Here is a 7,638-nt window from a genome sequence, read left to right as displayed (position 1 = left end):
GTAATTTCAGCTAAAAATGCAATTAATGAGAAAAAATATATTTTGTTAAAAATGTAATCATATTATTCAAAATTGAACTATTTTGTTAAACATTCTCCATTATCAATAGGAAATTCGTCTTTTCTTTAAAATTCATTTACTTTGATAAAAATTAAATAATCTTGTCGAATATTTAACTATTTTGTGTAAAATTACTCTTTTTTGTTTGAAAATTCAACTGCTCTGTTAAAAATTCGTAAATTTGTATTGAAAATTCCTCTTTTTCGGATTGCAAATTCATTCTTTGTTGTTGTTGTTGTAAACGAGTCTTATGACTTGACGAATTTAAATACCTAATACCAAATTTTCTTAATTTTCTAAATTAAAGATCTAATTCGGATGGATGCTAAGCTTTATTTTATAATTTCTTCCATCACCATTATCAGGCGCGAACTTATCTTCAAGGCTGTAATAACGAAATTATTTCAAATGGGACACAGAAACTCTGTAAAAATCAAACAGCTACGTAATTTCTCTCTGAGATTTTCATTTACTAGTCACTTAAGATTTACTCTGAATTTTAATTGTCTTGTTATTAACTGACTATGATTGACATCAAATCACTATGAAGCAATCAGATCTTCGCCAACTGTGTTTTATTTGATCAGCTGTTTTTGTTCTAAATCATTTTTCTTACAATATTTCTGACGCAATATTTTTTAGAAATTTAACAAAATTGAAAATCCAGTTATCTAAAATGATATTATAAATTTACAGTTTAGTGATTTTAATCGAATATTATAAAAGCGATATTAAATCGGTAATTATATGATATAATTGGATTAGTATTTTGATTCCTTTTTATTCTGCAAATTGTAGAAATAAAGCCTTAATACGTTTTTTCGACAGTCATTAAAAAAATATTTCCAAAATTATTTAACATTTTTTAAGTTCATCAGGTTCATTTTACAGATCCATTCTGTCACTGTTTATTAAAGGTGTTGGTTCAATCCGACTTCGAATTTTTTTTAAATAGGTACGGCACTGATTCCATATATATTTTTCCCGAAGGATTTGTGAACGAAAGAAGGGAAATTTGTCAAATATCCAGGGTTTTTCGAGATCCTTGGATCAAAGAAATATTGAAAAATCGAAAAATTTTCTTGATGAAATGATTGTTTTCCCAGCAAATATGAATTTTGCGAAAGATAGAAACCAGCAGGTAGCAGACGGAAGAATTTGAAAGATTCGAATCGTTTGCTAATTTATTTTTTTACTCACAATTCTGACATAACAGAAGAATTCTAGAGTTGCGAAATGGAGCAAAAAACAGAGAGAACTGACATGCCCTGTCTGTGTTTTTGTAACTGTATTTGTGATCAACCACCAGGCTAGCTGTTACCTTCACTCTATACGTGGAATCGGGGCGCCCTTCGTTATCGACCGTGGGCCAAGACTACAATTCTCAAAGGGGAAAATCTCTTCTGGGACATTTACTTTTTGATGAGACTATCATCAATCGGTATTACTTCAAAAATAATCAGACGATTATACAAATAAATTATTCGAAAAGTGTCTTGCTGATATTTATTTCCCAGTAGTATTTTTCAAACAAATAATTTATTCGACGGGGAAGCATTAAAAATTATTATTGACACGTTTAAAATACGAAAAAAAAAGCTGAGAAAAAGATTCGAACACACGAAAGCGTGGTTACCAGTCAGACTCTTTTCCACTGGACCAACGGAGCTTGCTGGGAGTCCATGCGCGGAACCGGTACAGGTTCTGCACCCTTGGCTATTTATTTCCCAGTAATATTTCTCAAAAAAATAATATATTCGACGGGAAAGCATTACAAATTATTACTTGACATGTTTACAATACGAAAAAAAAAGTTGAGAAAAAGATTCGAACCCACAGCAGCGTGGTCACTAGTCAGACTCTGGTCCAGTGGACCAGCGGATCTTCGTGGAAGTTCATGCACGCGAACCGCTAGAGTTTCTGCACCCTTGGCTAATGTGATTTACAAACGCTCATAGGTCTTACAAGGGACAAAAAAATCCGGGACACGTGTCTTATTATTTTTGAAGTAATATCGATTGATGATAGTCTCATCAAAAAGTCAACGTCCCAGAAGAGGTTTTCCCCTTTGTGAATTGTAGTCTTGATCCACGGTCGATAACGAAGGGCGCCCCGATTCCGCGTATAGAGTGAAGGTAACAGCTAGCCTGGTGGTTGATCATAAATACAGTTACAAAAACACAGACAGGGCATGCCAGTTCTCTCTGCTTTTTGTTCCATTTAGTAACGTATTTCGCAAAATTTGGGGACATCATCTTCAAGACCTAGCCCTTTGGAAGAGCCGTAAACCTCTAGAATCCTTCTATGATGTCAGAATTGTGAGTAAAAAAATAAATTAGCAAAATATTTAAATCTTTCAAAAGCTGCCACCTGTTACCCGTTGATTTCTATCTTTCGCAAAATTCATATTTTCCGGGAAAATAATCATTTCCTCAACAACTTTTTTATTTTTGAACATTTTATTGATCCGAGGATCCCACAAAACTCCGGATATTCGACAAGTTTTCTTTCTTTCGTTCACAAATCCTTCGGAAAAAATATATATGGAATAAGTGCCGTACCTATTAAAAAAAAATTCAAAGAAGGATTGAACCAACATCCTCAAATGAGCCCTTATGGTTATCAATATAATTTTCCAGATATGATTGAATACAAAAGGAAAATTGATTAGTAAATTTTGCTAACACACTATAATTTATCAACTTTTAAAGAATATTTGAATACATTCTAAAATATTTTGAAAGATTGCCATAGTTAAAAAGAAATAATCTTGAAGATTTTAGAATAATCTTTTTTAATTTTAATGTTTCATCAAAAACATTGGGAAAAATCGAATCATTTATAGATCATTTACACTTAAAGGTTTCTCAACAAATTTTGAAGTAATTGAAAATTTGGAATATTGGAAAAAATTTAAAACAAAACGTATATTTTTGACGATTCTTATGCTTTTTAATAGTTCTAAAATGATTCAGGGCAAAGTCCCATGAATACCCAGATAACAAACGTACCTGGCACATTACCGGACCGATGGGCGGCAGACGGCATACCGGCGATAAAGCGTCGTTTGGTCGGTATGAATGAGCGACAGACCAAAGTGCAGGCACTATGTGTCGCCCTCTATAATCTCGCGTGAAAACGCTCTTGAAGACCGTTACGCGCACGATAGCCGAGGAACGATATGCCTGCCATAGTCGGATTCAATGTCCTAGAAACTGAAAGCCCTCTACTGACGGCAGAATCAACTATAATTTCCCACAATTTCCTGAGCGTCTTCCGACATCCCAAGATTGTCGTTTCGAAAAAACTGACAAATTTTCTGAGCTTCCAAAATCAAAATAAAAGTATTTCTTGAAATATATATATATATATATATATATTTAATAGAAAATAAACTATATGGAAATATTAATTAAAACATAATTCAAAAGGATAATTTCAAGGTAAATCATTATTCAGCTTTTCCTGTGGAATTTAGTACATATCGAATGATTCTTATACACTCCTTTGTAAAAATTTGTGTGAATTTAAGAATAAATTTCGCAGATCTAATTTTTTCAGGCTGTCTAGTCGTGCTGAAAATTTGGAGCAATTGAAAAAGTGGATGGACTAATCTTCTTGAAAATTCGGAATGATTAGCCAAGTTTAAGAAAAAATTTGTAGTACTCATCCCGTGTTCGCGTAACCCTTTTTTTAATAAATAGCGCAAGGAAAGTTTTTTGTTTTTTCTTAAAATGGTGCGTTATTGGCAACCTCCTGATTGTCCAGATCTGTGAACCGTACAATGTACGGTCATTGGACAAGTAGATAATAAAGTGTGTTGATTAGCAGATTAGGAGAATTCAGAATATTCAAGAATTTTCAGACATTTAGAATACTTCAAGAATTCAAGAAATTTGGCAATTCAAGAAATTCAGAAAATTTAAAGAATTTCCGAAATTGAAACAATAAAAAGAATTCAAGAAATTTAAAATACGCAAGGATTTAAAGGAATTCAGAAAAATCAAGGGTTTCTGAACATTGAAGGGATTGAGAGATTTTCACAAATTTAGAGAATTGATAGAACTCAGAATATAAAAAAATTTTTGGGAATTCAGGGAATTCCAACTATTCAAGGAAATCAGGAAATTCTGCATATTCAAGAAATTCAGTATATTCAAGAAAACTCCAGGATTTTGGGTAATTCAGATATTTGCAGGGATTCCAGAACATTTAGAGAATATAGAGTATTCACGAAATTCAGAATAATGAAGGAATTAATAGAACTTTGGGGATATCAGAGCATAAAGGAATACAATACATGCATGAAATTGAAGGAACTGAAAGAGTTCAGATAATGAATGTAATACTGAAAATGCTATGAATGTCAGGAGTTCAGGTGATTTAGAGAATTGGAAGAATTTAAGAAATTCAGGCAAATCAATTTAAATTTTTTGTATCACCCGAATTCTATAACTCTTTAAATTAATTCAATTTAAGGAATTTATGCAATTCCATTAATGCTCTAAATTCCCCAAATCCCTTCAATATTCTGAATTTTGTATTCAAAGAATTTGACGAATTGAGAATATTGAAAGGAACTTAGGATATTTAGGATACAATGGTGAAAAACTACAGGGAATTTAAGGGAAGTCAAGGAATGCAGAAATTTTTAAGAATTCAAGAAATCCAGAATATTCATTGAATTGGTGGGTTTCAGTGAATTGAAAGAATTTTGCGAATTTCGTTGGATCAGAACATTTCAGAAATTCAGATGATTTCGGTAATTTTATAGGATTAATCAAATTTAAGAAATTCAACTTGGAATTTACACCCACGTGAAAAAATTTCCCGGAAAATACTTCACGGAAATTCCGTTAAGTTTCCATGAAAATTCCACTAACCTTCCGTTATCAGTACTTCTACCTTAGATCGATTTCGAAAGTCTCGACCATAGTTTCAAAACAATTCGTTTGCACTAGGTGTGAAAAATACATATTCCTCCAGGAATTTGAGTTCCAAATCAAGATTACCCACACATAATCCACTTTTATCATAGCATGCTATTATACAACACTTTCACACATTTTGAACAATATTTTAACCACCAATTTCCTTTTTCACTTATCAAACACTTTTTAAATATTCAAAAACATTACGAGCGCAGACGCTAAACTATTCTCAAGTCCCTGTGCAGGTCGAACTCATCATTTTCGGAACACTTAAGAACAAATTTCCTGCAATTACCTGATTGGTCGAATAACCTACTCCGCAAATCTGCTGCTTTGCTAGGGTTCGTTCAGATTTCTCACAGAGTGCACTCGGAACCGTTCAGTGGCGCTAGGTGAGTAGCGGGTCCAAGCGAATGAACCGTTCAGAAATCACCAGAGTGATGGGTGGGGGTAACTCAATAGGTGACTATTTCATCCAACCGAGAAAAGGAGTAAATATGAGTGAGCATAGAAATTGGAGTGAGGAATCAGCGGGAAGCTGGAAAATTGGGCATATTTAAATGAAACTTGTATAAAACCCGCAGTAAAATGAAAAGTAAATTGTGAAGAGTCTAAGAAAAGAATATAGATATTAAATTCGCTCCGGGGAAACACCTCGTTATATTTGCAGAAGAACAAAATCCGATAATGGCAAATCCTATTATTTTAGATGGCGCTTCATTTGCGCCTTGAACTTTTATTGAAATTTCGATCACAAATGCCACTATCCAACTCATAATTACTATCTTCTTCTTCACTTTTGAGGATTGTAGTTAACATTCTCGTTTGCAACAATAATTGGTTCGATGCAATTGCGGGAAAATAATATTCTTTCGCTGCCTCTCCATTATATATTGTTATATGTGAACATAACCTGACAATCTTTATATTCGCGCCAAAGCCAAATTGTAATTTTTTTTCAAAGTTTGGTTTAAAATTAATCTATTCTTGTTGAGGATTTAAGTATTTTGTTAAAAATTCATTCAAAGATTTCTTATCTTGTAATACAAATTTCATGAAATCAAATTTTTTTAACAAAAAGTTATATTTAGAGGTTGCGCAAGCCTCATGAAGTTTAACAGCCTCATGAGAAAAAAGGCGTTTTTATCAATTTTATTCCAAATCCTTATATTAGATGAATCGAGTTGATACTAAACATTTCGCTTAAAAATTAGCCATAGAATATTAATAAAGCATTACTTCTTAAATTTAATCCCCATAAGTCTGTTTTATATGGTATCGAAAAAAAACCAATAAGTGAAAAACGAGGTGAAAAATTGGGTTTTGCGAGTTTCTGGCCCTAATTATAATTTCCTGCGAGTTAATATTTAATTGAATATAGAAAAAATAATTGTTCAAATATATTATTATTGTTTATAGCTATGTTCATCTATATAAATATTAGACAGTTGCGTTCAGAATTTTTTAACTATTTGTCAATTTTCCAATTAGAGTGAAGTAATAATTCATTTAAGTTAACAACAATAATTCTTTAAACAATTAATTATTATCGTTTTGGTATCTTATTTAAGATAGCGTCTTTGTATAATTAATTTTCTTAAACATTGTCAAACAGAAAAAATTTTTGAAAAAATCGCGACTTTCTATCTTTATTCTAAGAAAAAAATTCCAAAAACAATGATAAATTGTTTAAACTATCTAGTAATGTATTATTATAACTACTTTTTAATCTCATTTTTTACAACTAAAAAAAAATATACTCGTCCTATATTAAAATAATTAATAACAAATTTGTAGATTCCTTTTGGGTGAACAACTTTTGTCTATTAATTTTTTTTCGTACCTTCCGTCCTTTTTGAAAAAATTTAATTTTTTTTATTATGAATCTTATTTTTTACGATTCAAACAAAAATATGGATTTAATGATTTTTAAATGATTTTTTACGAATAAAACAAAAACTACGCATCCTATTAAAATATCATTAGTAACAAATTTGTAACTCTCTTTTGGATATGCAATTCTTGTTTTTTTTTCACAGCTACTGTCGTTTGCCAAAAAATTTATTTTTGTGTAGGTCTTTCTTGCGAGCATTATTTTTGTTGTTTAATTTTTTTTGTATCTTTCATATTTTGACCGCAAAAAAGAATTTTTGATTTTCCATTATATTTTGTGCGATCAAAATTAGAAAATTTAATTTTTTAGTATAATTTAAATAGTTTTTGTAATAATCTTATAGGGCTTTCAAAAATTAATGCTTTTTTCTACGAACAGCCGTCCATACAATTTATTAACCTTGAAAAAAGTTGTCTAAAAAACTTTGACAATGCTCTAACTTTTTGAATTTTTATCCAAAATAGCTGTCTAACGAACTTGACCTTCAGTTTATGAAATTAAAAGAGTGCACCAAAGGCCAATCTAATAAATTAATATTTTCCAAAGTTACCGTGCTGACAGACGGACAAGCATGCAAACAGACAGATAGACACATTCGTAAAAACCGGTTTTTCGGGTCCAGAGGCTCTCAAAACTCTCTCAATTTTCTAAAATATAATTAGATAATTTATACAAATTCTTTCCTTGCCATTAATAAAAACCGAATCACTCTTGATCATATTATCATAATCAAACGATAATGATCAGATCATC

The sequence above is a fragment of the Belonocnema kinseyi genome, chromosome 7 (assembly GCF_010883055.1).
Source record: "Belonocnema kinseyi isolate 2016_QV_RU_SX_M_011 chromosome 7, B_treatae_v1, whole genome shotgun sequence".
NCBI lineage: Eukaryota > Metazoa > Arthropoda > Insecta > Hymenoptera > Cynipidae > Belonocnema > Belonocnema kinseyi.
This window is presented reverse-complemented; position numbering follows the sequence as displayed.